Source organism: Chlorocebus sabaeus, chromosome 14 (assembly GCF_047675955.1).
Source record: "Chlorocebus sabaeus isolate Y175 chromosome 14, mChlSab1.0.hap1, whole genome shotgun sequence".
Lineage (NCBI taxonomy): Eukaryota > Metazoa > Chordata > Mammalia > Primates > Cercopithecidae > Chlorocebus > Chlorocebus sabaeus.
The window spans coordinates 102,877,715-102,897,993 of NC_132917.1; the positions used below are offsets into that span (position 1 = coordinate 102,877,715).

General features: G+C 43.1%; 1 protein-coding gene across 1 annotated transcript in view; it reads left to right on the forward strand.

Moving 5' to 3' along the window:
- The first annotated feature begins 3,614 nt into the window (after positions 1-3,614).
- The window catches only part of IL1R1 (interleukin 1 receptor type 1), a 74,899-nt gene continuing 58,234 nt past the window's right edge, over positions 3,615-20,279 (forward strand). The window contains exon 1 of the mRNA XM_008008243.3: positions 3,615-3,880. The gene's annotated coding sequence lies outside the window, so the exon portion shown is untranslated. The remainder of the gene's footprint in view (positions 3,881-20,279) is intronic.

Below are 20,279 nucleotides of genomic sequence, written 5' to 3' on the forward strand. Positions count from 1 at the left end.
GGTCACCCAGGAAGCTTAGTCAAATATAGATTTGAATTCAGTGGTTCTGGGGTGGGTCCTAATGATCTGCATTTCCATTGTGCTCCTTGGTGATGCTTTTGGCTCATGGGCCACACTTTGGGTCCCAAGAGTTTAGACTATACTGTTTTATTTTGTTCTGTTTTATTTAGTTTTTTGTCAGATGTAGAAACTGAGATCCAGTGAGGTGAAGTGATTTTCCCAAAGATAAATAGATGAAGTTAAAGGTAACTCTTTAACCCAGGTCTGCTGGCGTTCAGGTTGGTGTCTCTCTAATTACAGAATTGCTGGACTTAGGAAAGCAGAAGCCTCCTGTGCTCTCTTAGTGACCTGTAGCATGTTGAGGGGGAGCCAAGGTTAGATTCTAAGGATGCACGTACTTGCACACACATGCGCACACACACACACACACGCTCATGCACACACGTGCACACACATACTGAACGTGCTTCTTCCTATTCTCCTTTTTCAATTGGGAGGTATAAGAAACACTTGGATTACAGCCACATTAGAGACATTTATAAATGCAAATCAATTCGGAATGTGTAAACTTTTCCATAAGAATATTATGGAAAAATACTGAGTTATATCTGACCTTTTATGTATAAACACAGTCATTCTAGAGTTCGGCAAAGACCACGTTACTGATAAAATTGTATTAGAATGACGCCTTCTGATACTTTAAATGTTAAAAGCTCTGGGCTTGGCTCAGGGAATTCTAGACTCTAGCATTCATAAAGGACCCTAGAGTTTGGGAGATTATCCATTAACTTCTGGTATTCAAATTTTGTTGCCAACTATGACTATTTGTTTTCCCTGAACTCTGTAGGGGAATAATACAGCTGAGAAAATCCAGGCAAAAGCGCGTGTGTGGGTGCAAATGTGTGGCGTGTGTGTTCACATGTGTTAGCTAAACAGTGCAGATTCTTCCAATTTTTCTCCTTTTTGAGAAGTGGGAAGGAGGAAGAGAGAAGAAATTGTCTGGAGTGGAAAAGAGGGCCGGAAAAATCCTTGAACTAATAATTTGCCAATTAATCCAGCTGCTTGGTAATAGCCTGGAATTGGAAGGTCTTTGGGGTGCTCTCCAGAAAGGGTGCCAGGAAGTATGAGACAATGGCTGCTAGGAACTTGCACTGTTCCTGAGGAGATAAGACCTGTTGTCAAGTAAATTGCGGTGGATCCCTGGTAACACTTGAAGAGCAATGCAAGCCTGGGTTCCACCGGGGCTCCACCCCTGCCTGACTAAGGGAGCTTGGGGAAAGTACTTACATAATCTCAATCAGTTTCCTCACCTGTAAAATGAGCCTAAAAAATTTAAATTTCCATGCAAGTCAAAACCATAACGAGATACCATCTCACACCAGTCAAAATGGCTATCACTAAAAAGTCAAAAAATAAGAGATCCAACAAGGTTGCAGAGAAAAGGGAATGCTTACATTCTGCTTGTGGGAATGTAAATTAGTTCAGCCACTGTGAAAAGCAGTTTGGTGATTTCTCAAAGAACTTAAAACACAACTACCATTTGACTCAGCCATCCCATTATTGGGTATATTCCCACAGGAATATAAATCATTCTACCATAAGAACATGATGTTCATTACATCACTATTCTCAATAGCAAAGACATGGAATCAACCTAAATGTTCATCAGTGGTAGACTGGATAAAGAAAATGTGGTACATATACACTATGGAATATTATGCAGCCATGAAAAAGAACAAGATCATGTATTTTGCAGCAACATGGATACAACTGGAGGTCATTATTGTGAGAACTAACACAGAAACAGAAAATCAAATACTGAATGGTGTCACTTATAAGTGAGAGGTAAACACTGAGTTCATATGGACACACCGAAAGGAACAACAGACACCAGGACCTAATTGAGGGTGGAGTGTGGGAGGAGGGTGAGGATTGAAACTACCTATAGGGTACCATACTTATTACCTGGGTTACAAAACAATCTGTAGACCAAGCCCCCTGAATACACAATTTCCCTATATAACAAACCTACACAAGTACCCCTGAACCTAAAATAAAATTAAAAATAAATAAGTAAATGAATACATAATTTAAATTTCCTTGAAGAATGCCTGGCACCTGTAAGTGCTCACTTTTGCTATCTCCGTTATCATCACAGAGAGAAGGCACAGGTTCAGAGTCGGGAAAATCATACCAGGATGCTTAAGTAGGGGTCTGCTTGAGCAAATGGTGGTGAAAACTGGAAAGAAGGAGAAGGAGCAAAGAGGAGGTGGGCTGTGTCGTGCTGGGTGGTGTCACATTGACTAGGGTAAGGAGCGGCAGTGGCAGAATTGAGGCTGCAGAGCATTGAAGCAGAGGTTTGAGCAGTGCCTCTCAGGGTCAGCAGGCGGCCCATCCAGGTGAGCACAAAGGGTTCTTGGAAAGGGTAATGGAACAATGAGAGGAAAGTGTGTGAGACCAGATGTCTGCGGGCCTTGAATGCTAGAATTGGAGGCTTGACTCTTCCTCCCTACACTGCAGATTTTTGAGTAGCATTGTGATAGGCTGGACTCTGTATCATGTTGAGAATGTTCATCTGAGTGCAGGGCACAGGAAGGGGTATGAGAGAAATAAGAGGCAGGCCAGGTGCAGTGGCTCATGCCTGTAACCCCAGCACTTTGGGAGGCCAAGGGGAGTGGATCATCTGAGGTCAGGAGTTTCAGACCAGCCTGACCAACATGGTGAAACCCCATCTCTACTAAAAATACAAAAATTAGCCAGACATGATGGCGGGCGTTTATAGTCCCAGCTACTCGGAAGGCTGAGGCAGGAGAATCGCTTGAACCTGGGAGGCAGAGGTTGCAGTGCACCAAGATTGTGACATTACACTCCATCCTGGGAGACAGAGCAAGACTCAGTCTCAGGAAAAAAAAAAAAGGAGGCGGCTTGGCAGCACCAGCTCTCCTAGGTGGATCTGGTTGTGTCTGTGGAAGCCGGAGGCTCCAGCTTTCATCTCCATGAGCTGCGGGGTGATCAGTGGTCACCCTACCTCCAGGGTGTGGTGAAGGGAGACTTCCAGAGTTCTCAGCGCACATGGCAGGGGTGGTGGGCACGATGAGAAGTGGCCGGGATCTAGGACATGAGCAGACCTGAATAAAGAGTCCTGCAGCATGGCCTGGGCTGCCTCTAGGGAGACTGCTGTCAGGATTGGGAGGTAGGCAGAAAGGGAAAGCTTATGCCACCACAGACCTGGGACCCACCGGTCAATACTCTGATGATGGGAACATGATAATGAGCTGGATTCAGCCAGCAGACCTTGTCCAGGTTCAACACAAAGTCATGAGAGAAAGCACCAGCTTCGGGAAGCGTTAGAGGTTACCATGCAGTAGTGGGTGTTGGTGCAGTAGCGGGTGTTGGTGCAGTAGCGGGTGTTGGTGCAGTAGCGGGTGTTGGTGCAGTAGCGGGTGTTGGTGCGGTAGAGGGTGTTGGTGCCATAGTGGGTGTTGGTGTTTCTTAAGGATCTGGCATGTTTGCTGAGTGATTCTGGCTGTCTGCCTGGCTCTGAGCTTCCTGTTCATCATTCCCCAGATGTGTCATGGCCAAGGGATTAAAGGCCTCAGAGGCTGTGACACAGCCATCTCCAAAACCCCACTTTCTCCTTCCTTTGAGCCTCCGCACCAGCTGGGGCGTCTGGCAAGATGTGAGCTGTCAGTCTGCTGCGGCACAGACCTGAATGAACAACTCTAGCCAGGGCTGATTTCAAAACGCACTTTCGTTTTTAATAACCAACATCAGCTCAGCAGGCTTCATTTGGGAAAAGAGACCTTGTCGGATTACCCCGACATTCTCCACCTCCTGGGAGGCCAGCCATTCCCAAACGCCCCAAGGATGAACAGAGATGGTAAGATGATTAATTGCACTGCAGGTTTTTTGCTTCTGCATTTTTTTCCCTCCTTTTTGGGGTTTACTCACACGTTAATGAGGTATTTAGGAAAGACAAACGGAATCTGATAAAAGGTAATGTTATGTTGTGTTATGTTATGTTGTTTGTTGAAATGACATTTTAAGGATTTCTTGAAGTTATATGTGTATGTTATACAGAGCGTATGTGTTATCTGTATGTGTTATACAGAGTGTAGACGTGTTTAAGATGTGTTAATGAGCCATATTAAGAGATCAACTGTGATTACCTATGGAAGACTTAACTATGAAATATATGGGAAATATGCTTTATAACTGTATATTACTTATAAACCACAAATAGTTACCTGACTTTTGGTATGTGGTGAGAGATGTGAAGTGAAAGGCATTGTAAATGAAGTCGTTTTATAAGACTGTTATTACTGTAAGAATTGAGACTTGTTTTATCACTTTCCATTAAGCTTCTACAATGTTAGAGAGGCGTAATCTCACCCAGTGTTTGACTGAAGGTGCTATTTTTTATTTATTTATTTTTTATCTTTTTTGAGATGGAGTCTCGCTCTGTCACCCAGGGTGGAGTACAATGGCACGATCTTGGCTCACTGCAACCTCCACCTCCCGGGTTCAGGCGATTCTCCTGCCTCAGCCTCCTGAGTAGGTGGGACTACAGGCACGTGCCACCATGCCCAGCTAAATTTTTGTATTTTTAGTAGAGACGGGGTTTCACCATGTTAGCCGGGATGGTCTCCATCTCCTGACCTCGTGATCCACCTGCCTCGGCCTCCCAAAGTGCTGGGATTACAGGCGTGAGCCACTGCACCCGGCCTGAAGGTGTTATATTATTTATTATTATTTTTTAATTTATTTATTATTATTATACTTTAAGTTGTAGGGTACATGTGCATAACGTGCAGGTTTGTTACATATGTATACTTGTGCCATGTTGGTGTGCTGCACCCAGGTGTTATATTATTAACAGCAGCCTCTATTGGTTTCATTTAAAGGTATAATGCATTGTATTGGCAAAACTTGTATACACTTTCTTCAATAAGGACTTCAAAGGTGATCTTAAAAGCCTGATCATGTTTTTTTTCCCCCACTCAGAAGCTTTGCCAGTGTTGCACCTACAGCTATAGAGAAGACCATGCACTCTCAGAGGGGATTATAAACATTGTCTTGCATTTTTGTCCTTGATCTCCATAATTTATCCTTGATCTCCATTTATCCTTGATCCCTATAATTCCTACTGATAGTGTTGTTGTGCATCAGAATGAGAAAATGGGACTGAACCTGAAGGATCAAGGAAAGAAAATAACAAAACAAAAAGGAGAACCAAATGAAGCTTATTCAATTCAATTTATAACTCCTTATTGCTTATGTAAAATGTGAATGTTGTGTTGTGTTGGTGAGGGTGTGAGGAGTGGATGGTGGGGAAGGATGCTTCAAAAAATACAGCTAAGGATCAACTGGTTTGGTGAGTCATGGCATTCACCTGTGAGACAGCTGGAGAACAGTGACGTGTGTGTGTGTGTGTCTGTGTGTGTATCTGTGTGTGTGTGCATTCGATGCAGGAGATTGGTGTTTACTGTAAATGTGTTGATCCGTTAGGAAAAGGAAGAAGATAAAGTTGTCCAGAAAGAACCAAGAAAACTGCTTGAGATAAATTTGATCTGCCTAGTGGCAGTGATGAATTTAAAAAGATTCTTATGACCTTTACTAATGCTACATGCTGTTGTTAATCATTGAACTGACAAACCCAATTGGGCACAAGACTGTTAGTTTACTTAGGAGGAGAACTTGACGTAAGTGCTCAAAGAATAGTGAGGGTATACTTCTAAAATACGTCCTTGAAACATTTACACAAACAGCACAAGCTCATTGTCAAGAATAAAATTTAAAAAAATGCATAGAGATAATAGTAAAAGACGAGAAGTAAAAACACACCACTGTGAGATAAACGCTGTTAACATTTTGGTAGGTACATTTGTCTCTAAGTCCATTTACGGTTTGAAGAAATATACTTGTACTCTACATGCTATTCGGTAATCTCCTTTTACCTCACAGCAATGTATTACGAGCATCTTGTCATGAGAATGAATTTGCTTTTACAAAAGCTTTTCCATTTCATTGCATAGATAGTTTATTAAATCCTGTTGGCAGGTGGTTGATTGTTTTTCTCTTATTAACAGTACTAAAACTAACACCCTTGCAGCTAAACCTTTGCATCTCCTCATGAGTTTTCCTTGAGATAAATCCCCAGAGGTAGAATTGTAGGGGTCAAAGAGCATGGGCATTTTAGAAACTCTAGATCCCTGCTGCTAAATTAATCCTAGGAAAGTTTTATTAATTTACATGCCCACCAGCACTGTGTGAACCTTTTCTAACACTCTCATCGGCATCAGGTTTTATAATTTGTTGAAAAGTGTACTACTCTGATAATAGGCAAAGGTATATTTTGTTGTCTTAATTTGCCTTAAGGAAACCCTTTGCAAAATCTGCTGGCTTCCAATTCTGCCCCTTTGGGTTCAGCCTCTCGTCTTTTTTGGTTACTCATTGCCAAGGCAGTCACCTCTTACAGTAACTTCTGCCAACCTAATTTCTGAGGACTTTGACCTCATTTGATGTCTCTCAGAAAGTCTGCTGAGAGAGCGAGAGAACTGAATGCTTTTGCTCTGAATTTTTACTGATTGAGTAACCTGGAGCAAACCTCAGTCTTTGTGATTTTGTCTCCTTTTTAGCTATAAAATTTAGAGAGAAGGCCTGTGCTAACCAACTCACAAGATAGTACTGGGATTATAAAGAGGCAAGATAGAGGCAAGCTTTTTGAATAGTAGAAAAGTAAAAATGCAAAATGGCGTTATTATTATTGTTGTTACTGTAAAGTTTAGTGATAAGTCTTGCCTTCTAAAATATATAGTTTCTGGAGAGCTGCATGCCGAAATTTTGACGTCTTCTAATTATAAACTTGGGAAGTGTGTGTGTGTGTGTGTGTGTATGTGTATGTGTGTGGTGTGGTATATAACATATTTCTATGTTTCTTGGTTCTTAGATTCAGTAACAGTGTTTGGTGGGTTCCAGCAGTGTATGGATACATTTTAGATTAAAAAGGTTTCTATTTTGTTGCTTATCTATTCCATTCACTTAGAGGAAAACCAGCCATCCCCCTCCTGTAGAATTCTCATCATCCATGGGCTTTGCTCAACTCCCCAGTGGACTGAGAGCTCCTCAAAGACAGGGGCTGGTTTCGTGTGTATACCTCTCTCCAGGGCCTGCTTTGGGGTCTGACACCCACAGGGGGGATCAATCAATGTTTCTCAAATGAGTCAATGTAAGGGAGGTAGAAACATATTTACCCAGTTCTGTGGAGAAAGGAATATTCCAAAAAGGAATCCCAGAAGATTAAAAAAAAACAACCTAAATGGAGCTTTTCTAGGGGCAACTCGTTATTTAGTTTAGTTTGGGTGAGTCTCAGTTTCTACTGAGTAAACCTTTCACGCTCTGAAAGGATATTAAACAAATGAATGCAAGCCAAGGATAGGACCAGGAAAATGGAGAACTCTGTCTTTATAGGTGCAAGTGTCATGGACTTGGCATGAATATCAAAAACTTTAAGGAGGCATCGATTTTCACTCTGACTCCCAGCTCAGTGCTGGGCTGCAAAAATCAGGACCAAACTGACATTTAGTCATGGTTTGAACTTGGCACTGAATAGTAATAATAAAAACTAATATGTAATACAGCACTTACTAGGTAGGAGACCTGGTGTTAAGTACTTCTCGTATGAAATAATCAGTACTAGTATTTTATTTTACTGATTAAGAAACAGAGGCACAGAGAAGTGATTTATAGGGTTGTACCAGTAGTTAGTGCAGAGTTGGAATTAGAGTGCAGGCAGGCTCACTCTGGAGCCTGTGGGTCAGTGAAGGTAGGTCGGACAATGTCACATGGTTTTAGGCCACTGGTGATGTTTGTGCTGTTTATGTGCGCCTATGACTACCATTTATTGAGTCACCTACTAAAGGAACATGCAGTCTTCTGGGTTCTTTAAATATATTATCTTGAATCTTTCTCACAACCTTGAAACATTATTCCAACTCTAGGTCCAGACAAGCTGAGACCCTGAGAAGTTCAGTAAGTTTCCCAAAGCCGCGGGCTAGTGAGGAGAGATCCATCAGCCTGCACCAAGTCTATCTGCCTTCTGAGCCCCTGAGCCACGCTGGCCTGGACAATTGAGTGCTGATGTACTCGGTTCTTCCATCCAAAGGTGCTGAGAGTCCAGTTCTACTGCATTTGGAGGTGTTGAACCTGAAAACTCGGCCACAACAACCCCTCAACTTGGGGATCAGGCAGGGCTCAGCCTCAGCTTCTCTGAACCCACATGGGCCAATGTGAAATGGATTTGATTTTTCAGACCAGATCCTCCCTGGCAGGACCCTCCAATTTATCACACCAACCCAGATATGATGGGCGTTTAAAATATTGAGAGATATTTCTTTATATTTCCTGTCTATTGACCCTCCATATCTGCAGCAAGGAACTCCAGAGAATGTCTCCAAGGAGGCTGGGATGGAGTATGGTGAGTGCTAGCTTGGGAGCTAAGGGCAGCTTCATTTCTCCTGGGCAACTTATCTCCCTTTCCTTTGCTTAGTGTTTCCAGTTATAAAACGGGGGAAAAGACTATAAAATGGAATTTTACTTTTTTTGGTTAAACTTTTCCATATGATTTTGAAACTCTTTAATTTTTTTGAGCAGATGACACGTGGTTTATTTGCTTTTGAAGGGGTAACACAATTTAAAAGGTTCCTCAGGGAAGTGTCCTTCTCTTCCCTTTCTGCAGACGCTTTTTTCCCTCTTCGTCACCAATAGGTGAGTCTGGTTAATAGTTTCTAGTTTTTTCTTCCATCTCTTTCATACTCATAGTGTGCACCTTCTGTACCTTGATCCATGGCTGTATCAAAGGAGGTGCATTTTCAGCCTCTCAGTGGACATTTAGGTTGTTTGTAATTTTTTGTTATTTCAGCCAATGTTGCAACCAGTAACAGCCTGCCCTTGTAATTTTGCGGAAGTGTTTACAAGTTGTTGGTTAAATTCCTGGAAGCAGAATTGCGGGGTCAGAGGCTGTGTACACTTGTGATTTCGATATGTATTTCAGAATTACCCACCCCCACCCTACCAGGTTACACCAATTAACACCCCCACCAGGAATGTTTGAAAGAATGCTTTTCCATGTGCTTGTCAACAGTGCCTGCTAACAAACTGGTTTTTATTAGACTTTGGCAGTCTCAAAGGAAAAAGCTGCAAACTTAGTAAGTTTTCTGAATTTTCCTATCTCATATCATGACCCACGCAGTGTCAGCCCCATTGTGATCTCTTGTGGCAAATACAACCACGTTTGACATGTACGTTGTTGACTCAGGTTGGGCATCTATTCAATTGGTTTAAAACCATTTGCAATCACAACTTTTTTCATTTGATGATTGTGTTTTGAGACCTTGCTGTGTGTCCAGTCATGGGATGGCACAAGGGTGAGTGGACCCCACCAGGGTTGCACAAAACAGCTAGGCAGCCGCAGGAGTTGGCTCCCGTGGGCTGAGCACTGTGAAACACAGAGACAAAAGGCTGCAGAGACAGCGACTAGGGAGCCATGATCCACATTAGCCTGGTGATTGGGATGAGAAGGAACCAGCCAGACAGAGGGCAGAAGAAGCAGATCATAGAAGCCCAGCATGAGGAGCAGAAAGCAGCTCTATGTATGGCCAGTGAAGAGAGTGGAAGGGAGACCAAGGTGAGCCGGAGACACAGGCAAAGGCCAGAGGATGGGGGGCGTTTAGGGCCATGGTAAGGAGTTTGGCTTTTATTGTGAGTTTCAGGTTGACTTTAGTCATGGGCTGGGAAGATGGTGCCAAGGTCTGTAAACTCTTACCTTGTAGATGTAAATGCCCACCTGAATGACACCAGGGAGGTGTGGTTCTATACACAAGCACCTGTCAGACTGTGTTGTATTTGCCACAGGAGATCACGATGGGGCTTACATTGCATATAGGGCTGGCAACCAGAACACTGTTTCTCTTGGCCAGCCTTGTCCTCCGTGTGAGACAAGTGGAGACATTTTACGAAAATACATTCTACGTCTCTCCGAAATAAAACTCAGTTTATAAAGGGCTTTCTCATTCATTATCTCATGCATTAATAAACTGACTGATAATTTTGACAGATTATTATTGCATGTCCAACCTCTGCTAAGCCCTGTGTTAAGTGCTGGGGATGGTGAGAGGAAGAAGGAATGGAAGGGGAAATAGAAAGATGAAGAAAATTCAGAGCAGCTTATAGTCCATTTGCGAGATAGAATCAAATGTCAGCAATGAGAAGGAACGCAGGAAGGGGGCGGTGAAGAGGACCTAGCCACCTCTAGGTTCTGGACCAGAGCCCGGGTAAATCTGCCCCAGGGGCCTGCTTGGTGCCAGGGAGTCCTTCAGGGATGGGGTCTCGGGAGAGAGCCGCAAGTAGGGCTTCTCTGACATCCTTTTCTCCAGGTGTAGGTAGGGTTATCTTTCTAACTTGAGAGGTGACCAACTAAGAGCTTTCCTCAGGACCACTGAGTGGGCAAAGAGAACTGGAACTTTTCCTCCCACCCCTGAAATCTGAGGCCATGGCTCTCTGTGCTCAGAATAGAACAAAATTCCTGAAGCCCAACCACCCGGGGAAGGCATTGAGGAGAGTGTCTCTACTATGCATCGTCTTTCATGCTGGCCACCCTGGTTCCATGATGATGAGGCTGCTTTGCTTATGAGTCTGTAGTGTTGTCACGGCTCTGGGGAAGGGGTGTGTACTCTACCAGTCTTAGGGTCTTGGTGACTCTAAGCCCAGAGGTGCTTCCATTGTGTGAAGAAACACAGGAGACTGAGATAAAATATTGTTGATAAGACACTCAGGCCCATTTTGGAAGCAAAACTGTCATAAACTGTCATTTGTGACCAGCACAGGGTGGGGATTAATATGTGTGTGTGTGTGTTGTGTGTGCAAGTGTGAGTGTGTGTGTTGTGGGAGGTGTTTGGGGGAGGTCTCAGGAACTGCTGGCCCTGAGGAGGTACTGATGGATCAGGTTTCCACGGACACGGGAACATCTGGGCAGGAAGTGGGACGATTGCAAAGTCAGCTCACCCCCTTCAGTGAGCTTCACCTCCCAGTCCAGGGAAAGGAGGGCAGGGCTTGCTTCTGAGAAGGGACTTCTGGTGAATTCCAGGTACTCAACGCAGACAGAATTGCCCCAATCAGATGCAACATGGGATGGGGGTTGTCAAGTGCTAATGCCAGGTAAAAGAGGCAGCAAAAGGTGTGTTTACCATAGAAAAGTCTAGAAATGTAGTTATAAAACTTGAAATTGTAATGGAAATAAATACTTTAAGATTAATAGATTTTCTTTTTAGGCTTTGGGTTTTCCTTTATCTGTGTACAATAGATTGAATATCTGTGTGTCCCCCAAGCCACCACTAAATTCCTATGTTGAAACCCTAATCCCAGTGATGGAGTTAGGAGGTGGGATGCTTGGGAGATGATTAGGTCATGAGGGTGGAGCCCTCATAAATGGGATTAGTGCCCCTATAAGAAGAGGTCAGAGAACTAGCTAGCTCTATTTCTACCATGTGTGGATACAATGAGAAGTCAGCTGTCTGCAAACCAGAAAGTGGGCCCGCACCAGACACTGGATCTGTCAGAACCTTGATCTTACACTTCCAGTGTCCAGAACTGTAAGGCACAAATATTTGTTGCTTAAGTCATCCAATCTGTGATCATTTGTTACAGCAGCCCAGGCTAAGACACTGTGTTCAAGCAGCCGGTGACAATGGTATGACTAAGGATTTTACTAAGTTTCAGGTCTGTTTCCTGAATCAATGAACAAGGGAATGAGCCATTGCTATAGAATAGGCTCAAAGCACATTTGTGTCTTTTGTGGAAGTTTGCCGCCTTTTATCCTTTGGGGAGAAATTATTAGTGGTGAATGTGCTTATAAGTTACCCATCTTTTCTCCAAAAATGCTGAACGTCTTAACCATGAGTCTCTTCTTGTCTGAGGGAGGCGGTGTTGCTTTTGGTGACCAGAGCCATTTGGTCATGTACACCAATAACATATTCCAACATGGGCCACAAAAGCAAAACATTCCAAAGCCATGATTATGCCCCCTGAATATTGATGTGGCTTCCCTCATTCTATTCCTGGAGTTAGTGAGAGGGTAGAACTTGACTGGAAATTCTGGAACAATTTTTCTAGACTTTTCATTGCCTGCGATTTTATTTGCTGTCTCCTTAGTCTCACTTGCCCTGCTCTAGGCTGATTAGTAGCCAATCTTGGAGGCTGCACCAATGACGCTCAGCCTCCTCGTCCTGGAGCCCGGGTACCCACCTCATCTGCTATTCTAGAACCAGCCAGGATCAGCAGCCATCCGTCTCCTCCCCACGATGTCTGGGAGCTTTACACATTGTCTGTGTTCCTTACGCAGGCTTTATGATTTTTGATTTGTCTCTAAGGAAATTGAGGCTTAAAAATAGCAGGTGAGTTTCTTCAGGTTGCGGCAGATCAAAAACAAGAGTCAGAATTTGAACATGGGTCTGTTGGACTCTCTCAGCTCTGCACACATCATTATGCTGAAATAGTAAGGAACATGAGGAAGGGAAACACCAGTTTATGGAAGAGCTCTTTCTCAGATGTCCTTCAAGCAGTCATATTTGTTTGGGCACTGGCTTTTGAGTCCATTCATATCAAGCGTGCATTCAGGCTCTCTTCTGCCACTTCTATGAGTTATCCAAATTGGTGCATGGTACCCATAAACTAGTTTTGAAAAGAGATATGATTACTGAAATGATCAGTATATAATATTGAAGCCCAAATTAATACACATGAAATGCATATCACAATAAAGTACAACTTCAAATAAAGTAGGGACTTTGTAGGTGTTTCTCTGGAATGGTTAAACACACCGCATGGAGTCCATGGGGAAACTTGGTTTCACAAATAGTGTCAGCTGTCTGCTAAAGAATCTGTAAAACCACACGCGAGGTTCACAGGGGTTCTTTCCTGGAGGGAAAATATGTGATGATTGTCAACAGTGAGGGAATGTGTACTGGAACTTACTTGATTTAAAAAGTCTCATGTGAACCTGCCATGACAACCTCTTTGAATAAATTTCCCTCAAGGTTTAAGCATTTCTCAAGATTAACACAGTGGGTTTCTGGACTGACTCACAGGGTGAAGGGGGGGGGTTACATTTTTGCTATTTTGATAATGTGGGAAATTACACTCGGTATCACTCACTGTGCTTGAATCTGTATCATCAACCTCAAACTCTGGGATTTATGTAACTGCAAGATCAGAACTCTAAGCTTCTTTTTTTCTCTAGCTGAAATATAAGTTGGTAAGGAAATGTGATATATATATTTATATATGTATAATATATATGTGTATATGTCTAATGTGTGTGTGTATATATATACATAATTTATGTGTGTGTGTGTGTATATATATATAGAACCTAGGCTCATAGGAAGGTAAAAAATGCTTTGGATTGGAGGTAGAGGCAGACATTGACTTTAGTCTGGAACTGATGTCCAGATTGTAAACTATTGTTCTAGGGAAACCTAGTGTGTGTGAACATAAGCCTCTAGAGTTGAACTCTCTTTCTTGGCTGGGCCCCAGTCCGCCACGTCAGTGTTGAAAGTGGACATTGCTGCTGCCTCAGTGACATACAAATAGGGGAAATGTCTGCTGTGTGGAATTACTCTTTGTCATCTAGGCCAGTAGTTGTCAACCCCGGCTGCATATTGTAATCACCTGGGAGCCTTTTAAGCACTGGTGCCTGGATCCTAACCCCAGAGGTTCTAATGTGATGGGACTGCATGCGGCCTGGCTTTTTAAACTCCTTAGGTAATCATACTGTGCAGTTAGTATAATGTGGATTGAGAACCACTGACCCGAGAAGTAGACAGTCACCGAGTCAGTACATTACCCAAGTAAACAAGAAGCTGGTTAGACCAAACCTGTCCATAGTGGTTGCCAAATCTCACCTGGTGGGGGAATTTAGGACTATTTCCCCAGAAACCTTTGTACTGGAAGTAATCAAGGGCTCTCCACCTAGTAAGTGTGCTTTCAATTTTTTAAGGCACTGTAGATATAAGTTGTATAAACGTAGCCACTTTCATTTATTTGGCAAATATTTAAACATCTTCTCTGTTCAAGCTGTACTCAATCTCAGCCTACTTTTAAGCATATTAACCGAGCAGCAGGGGAGAGAACTCAAGCAATACAGAGTAGGGGCTGCAGAGTGCCATCGGAGACGGGGAGATGAAAACCTCAAGGTTTCAGAGCAGGGAGAGATAGTTGCCTGTTTCTCCTTACTGGAGGGGTGGGAAAACCCTAAAGAAGTGGTACAGTATTTAGGATAGGTGTTGGAGGGGAAGAAGGAGGAAGAAGAGGACTTGAGCTGGAGGAGAAAGAAGGATTGTATTCTGGGCAGAGGAAACTGCATGAGCAAGAAAAGAGGTAGAGATTAGGGAAACTTGCAAGGAAACTGGTACATAGTAAACATAAGCCCATCAAGGGCAAGGAGAGGGACATGTTCCAAAAGGTAGGATCAAGGGAGATTGAGGAGCATCTGGAATGCTAGACTGAGTGGTCTGGGCTTTGTCTGGGAGGGAGTGGAGTCCTGCATGGCAGGTTTTGACATCTAAGCTTGCAGCAAACAGCAAGTAGAAGCTTGCTCAGGAGTATTTATATGGTGAATCTGGATTATTTCGAAGGAAATTGTGTTTTTGTCTCACTGTGTGGCCCATGTAGGTTGCATAGTTGCAGTATCCTCAACTTTGCATTGACGAGGTGGGTGAGTTGCCTTGGGTTGGGATGGTTCAGACGTCCCCCAATGCATTGCTGCCTTCGACATCTCTCCATTTCTCTAGCTTCCAACACTTTGTCTCTCTTCAACCACCATGCTGAGAAAAAAGTTTAAGAGCTTTTCTTGTTCCCCCACATAATCTTGGCAAGTAATAACAGTGAACCCTGGAGATAGAAAGAAGTGTGGATGTTCGGAGACTGGATTGCTTAGCATGGCATTAAAATTTTTTGGCTGTGTTGACTCTCAAGTAAATATGGTAACTGCTTTTGCTTTTCCTTTTCAAAATACGAAGATAAAATTTAAGGGAAGCCAGATTTTGGCATAAATGGCTGACTCTTCTGCAAATAGCATTTCTGGATTAATTTTATTACATCTAATTGCTCTGGCATGTATTCTGATAATTTTATTTGTAATAAAGTTCATAAGTGCTGTTAGTGATTAGCCAAAAAGAAGAGTAGAGGGAGGTCAACTTTCGCAAAGTTGAGATCACTTTTTCCAAGTCTGATTTTCAATTGGGTGGTTTGTACTGTGTTAGCAACATTAGAGGATACAAACAACCATAACAACAAAACAACAGCAGCAGCAGAAAGGTCATCCACCCGTGCTGAAAACCGCCTTCCTCTTGGGTTCACTTTTCCTTCTAGCAGGGGAAATGGTGAAATTACATTAGCACTTTCTACTCTTGGTCCTACTGTCTTCTTTATGACCTGGTAACATTTTCCTAGATAAAATTTGCATGTCTCTAACTTCTCAGTTCTACTTCTTACTGTTCTCGTGTTCATTCATAATTCCATTGTGACGTGTTTGGCTGAGTTTGAAAGACTCTCATGATAAGTGGGGAAGGAAAAAATGACTTTTATAATAAAAGGTAATGCTTAATGACATGAATCTGAGACACATGACTAACTAAGAAAATAAAATATTGACGTCTTGGTTTTAAATATTGGGTAACACCATCTCATGTTTATCCCTTTTCTCATCAAACCGCATGTCCAATTTTGGATTAGGAAGACATTCTTACTGTACTTAATGGTACGCCTGCAATCATGGTGCCTCTCTATTTTTGGCTTGACCAAACAACAACACAAAGCCCTGAGTGCCAACCACCACAACAAGGACTCGGTCTGTATTCATCCATATGCTTGCGCTTTCCCCAAGGTGGACATTGTCATCCCCATGAACGGATGAAGGAAGAGAAGCTGATGAAACACAGCTGGAAAGAACAGGGCGGGGGGTCACCGTGGGCCTCTCCCATCAGTGATTTGGTGCTGTTTGTGGCCTCTGCAGGCATGGACATGTCCTGTTGACATTACAAAATAAAATGGATGCAAATATTATTGTTTAGTGTCTTCCAACTTCTTGGATCCTTAAATAGCTGCCAACATTTCCCTTCAGTTATTTCTGTACACAAAGAGCTATTTCTGAATATCTGTCCTAACTTTCTTCTGGCCTGTTCGCTGCATATTTATTTATTCCAGTGAATCTCACCCGTTCCAAAGAGAACTGGAGCAAACTTGTGGCTTGTTTAGATGTGGTCTGAGTCTGTGCGGTCCCCTCGGGGAGGTGTCCTAAGGATTTCTCAGAAATGGTGTTTGCGTGTGAGGGAACCCTGCCGGGCAGACAGCGTTTACATTGCCCAGTGTTCCGAGTGCTTGAGTTTCCGTAGTTACCTTCGTTTATTAGGACCTTGGAAGAGTACCAAAACTGTGACTTCCTGGGAGTTTTCCATCAAAATCAGTCCTCTGGCATGGTGAAGAATACGTTTGTAAAGGAATAAGAAAAAAAATATATAATTTTTCTAAATATATATATATAGGAAATATATATATAGGAAATATACATATATATACATATTATATATAGAGACATAATCAAAATATATATTTGATTTCTGGCCCTGGTTCCCAGCACAGAGCTCCTGACTTCTTGGAATTTCCTGGGTGATGGGAATCTTTTGTTTTAATGAGGCTCCTGGGTGGAGACTGGTTACTAGAAAGAACAGATTAGAAGCTTGGGAATTTCAGTCCTACCCCCATCCTCTGGGAAGGCCTGGAGGCTGGAGATTGAGTTAATGATCAGTGATGCTCAAGTAGCAAAGTCTTGTAAGAATCCTTGGACTCTGGGGTTTGGGGAGCTCCAGGGCTGCTGAACATGTGAAGGGTAGCCCACCCGGAGAGGGCAAGGAAGCGCACATCCTCCCCCATACACCTCCCCCCCCCCGCGTATCTTTTCATCTGGCTGTCTTCTGTATCCTTGATCATATTCTTTAGCATATAATAAGCTGGGAAATGTGTTTCCCTGAGGTCTGTGAGCCATCCCAGCAAATTATCAAACCCAAGGAGGGCATTGTAGGAACCCTGGTTTACAGCCAGTCAGTCAGACATATAGGTGACAACCTGGCTCTTGTATTTGGTGTCTGAAATAGGGGGCAGTCTTGGGGGACTGAACCCTCGACCTGAGGTCTGTGCTAACTCTGGTTAGTATCAGAATTGAATTGAATTGTAGGACACTCAGCTGGTGTCATTCAGCTGGTGGCAGAGTATTCGTTGACATCCCTTCAATCCCTGGTCACAGAAGTGTGTGGAGTGCAGGTATAGAAAAGGAAAAATAGTTGGTTTTTATCCATCTCACATTTATTTTAGATTACTCAAAATAAGTGTATCTGAGGTTATATCTGCTGTGTAGAGCAATGAAAACATTTATGGGAGGGTAATGGTGGTAAACACTGTAACTTCATGCTGATGTTGGGTGGTAACTTCTCTTCGATAATTCAAGCATATCTAGTGATACTGTAAGTTCTTTATTGCACTTCAGAAATATTCCTTTGTCCATGGAGGGCATTTCTTCTCAAAACACTTTGTACTCCCTCATGAAGTTGGAATATTTGCTATGGAAACCAAATTGTATTTCCTTTGGTCTGCTGAAAATTAGAAAAGAAATTTTGTATGGTCAGTAGGTTATTGTTTTAAACTTAACTACACGAGATTAAGTTCTGGAACTGCGATACCAATGATGCAATTTCAGAATGCAATTGTTGCACTCATTAAACACCACGGCTTGGGAAGGATCCCTGATCCACTTGGGGCTCAGTGGCTTTCTCAGCCTAACAGGGACGTAGTTTGAAGAGTCTTAAACAAAAGTTACATAAGAACCCCAGACTATTAGCTGTGGTTCCATCGGTAGATTTTCTTTTATTATCTTAGTTTTCAGCTTTATTGAGGTACAATTGACCAACAATAATTGTGTATATTTAAGGTATACAACATGAGGAGTTGTTGTATGTATACATTATGGAATGATCACCTGTCACCTTACATAGTTGCCTGTTTTGTGTGTGCACAGTGAGAACAGCTAAAATCAACTCTCTTAGCAAACTTCAAGTGTACAATACAGTATTACTCACTATAGTCACCACGTTGTCCATTAGGCCCTCAGAAGTTATTCATCTCATGATGAAAAATGTATACCTTTTGATACCATTTCTTCCTTCCCTCCTTGGCAGCCACCACACTACTCTCTGTAAATCATTCTTGTGGTCATTAGTCCCCTCTCAGAACTCTGTCATGGCCCCTTTGGGAACTCAGGTGGACAAGTGGTGATCTCCTGAAATGGCTCAGTCTGCAAACCTCCCCCTGAGGTATCAAAGCTTTCATTTACTGCCTCAGTATAATTAACTTTCAGTGCTTCTTTGGCCAGGTCAACCTATAGCCCTCAGTGGTCTTTAAAGTGAAAAAAGTGAAAAGTCTTTAGCATGAAACCTTTGATGTGTGCGTTGTGTAAGTGTACGTGTTGAGTGTGTGGGTGTTCATGTGTAGTTTTATGAATGTGTGTGTGGGTTTTCATGTGTGTTGAGTCAGTGTATATCATATGTTGTATATGAGTTGTATGTATGGTGTGAATGTACGTGTCTGTTGTGTGTGTTTTGTGTGTGTTTCATGTGCTGTGTGGGTGTGGGTTGCATGAATGTGTGTCATGTGTGCATTGTGTGCATGTGCCAAGTACTTGGCATGTATTTTACTAGGTGCTTAGTAAACATTTGTGACATGCAGGAAAGGCGGAATTCCTGCCTCCATGAAGCTCACTGTGTAAACTCACTGGTGAATTGTCAATGTCTTAGGAACAGGGCCTGTGTTGCGTTCATTTTTCTGTCCTTCAGTGTTACACAGATGCAGGCAATTCCAGCATAAAATGTGAGGCTTAGATGGGAAACATGTATTGTATAACTAAACACCAATTTGCTCTCAATTCAGGTTTCCTGAAGCAGAAGCTTGTTTTCTTCAATTCACCTTTGCACACACTACACAATCCCCTTTGCTGTTATGTTTGCCGTGTATTATCCCTCCACGCTCTGCAGGTGGGTAGTGATGTCGGATTTGTTCCCAGGTACACCTCAAGTACCTGGAACCCTGCCTGGTACATGGTGTGCACACAATAAAATTGGTTTAATGATCAAATGCAACAGTAAATGAGCTCCGGCACATTTGGTCCACATCCAGGTTTTTAGCGGAACATAGGAACATATGACATCTGTCACAATTCACTTTAAATCTCAGCAGGTCTTGGCAAGCAGCTTCCTGGGGACTCTTCCTCTTGCTCCTGTCGGGCCCTAGTGTCAATCTGTGTCCTACAGGGTTTGCCTCTTAGGCTGTCATCATGGAGCTGGCCCCAGGGAGATGGCTCATTCTGCTTGGTCAATGGCCATGCTGTGCCCTTGGGTCCTTGCTGCAGGCTGTGCCCTGTATGTCATTGACCCAGGGGTCTGGGACATCTAGCCACCCGGTGCTGACCACCGTGGACTTTGCTGTTGCCTGCAGATGTGCCTCCGCCAACCCCTTGGTTTCTTTCCAGGCCTCTTCCGTTCCTCTGGTTTCTCTAGCAACTTCTATTCCCCTCCTCGGCACCTAAGAATTCTTGTCAGCTTCCTCCACTTTGCCAGAGGCAGCCCCTGCAGCCGTGGAGCCAGGTGTCACTGAGCACTGCTTTCTGGAAGGGGACTGCCGTTTCCAGGCTGCTCCTCTGCCAGCCTGGTGACTCAGCTTCTACTCCTTCCAGAGTTGACCATCAGAGCTGAACTCTTGCCTTCCTTCTTTCTCCTTCTGCAGATCTTCCCTCTAGCTCTACAGGAAGGGCCTCCCTGGCTGTGTGGTCAAAAGGTCTCCACTGTCTAAGTCCAGCCTGGCTCACTCTAGGGTTTATGGGTCCAGTCTTCCTCCATAACTCTTGGGATGTCAAGCCCAGTTTGGGGAGTTCAAAAAAAAATACCCTTTCTCTCTCTCAACAAAGCCTAGCACATTTTTTAAAACCACATTTTAATATTTCTGAAATTAGGATGCATCTTGCAGTGGATAGTAGGTCCTAGTTATTTGGCAGCATTTTTTTTCTTATTGCACATATTACAGCTAATGATATTTTTGCTTAGGCTATTGTCTTGCTATGGACTTAAACTCTATACTGGAGTTTAACGCCATGCAACACCTTTTTTGTTCTCAGCCTTCAT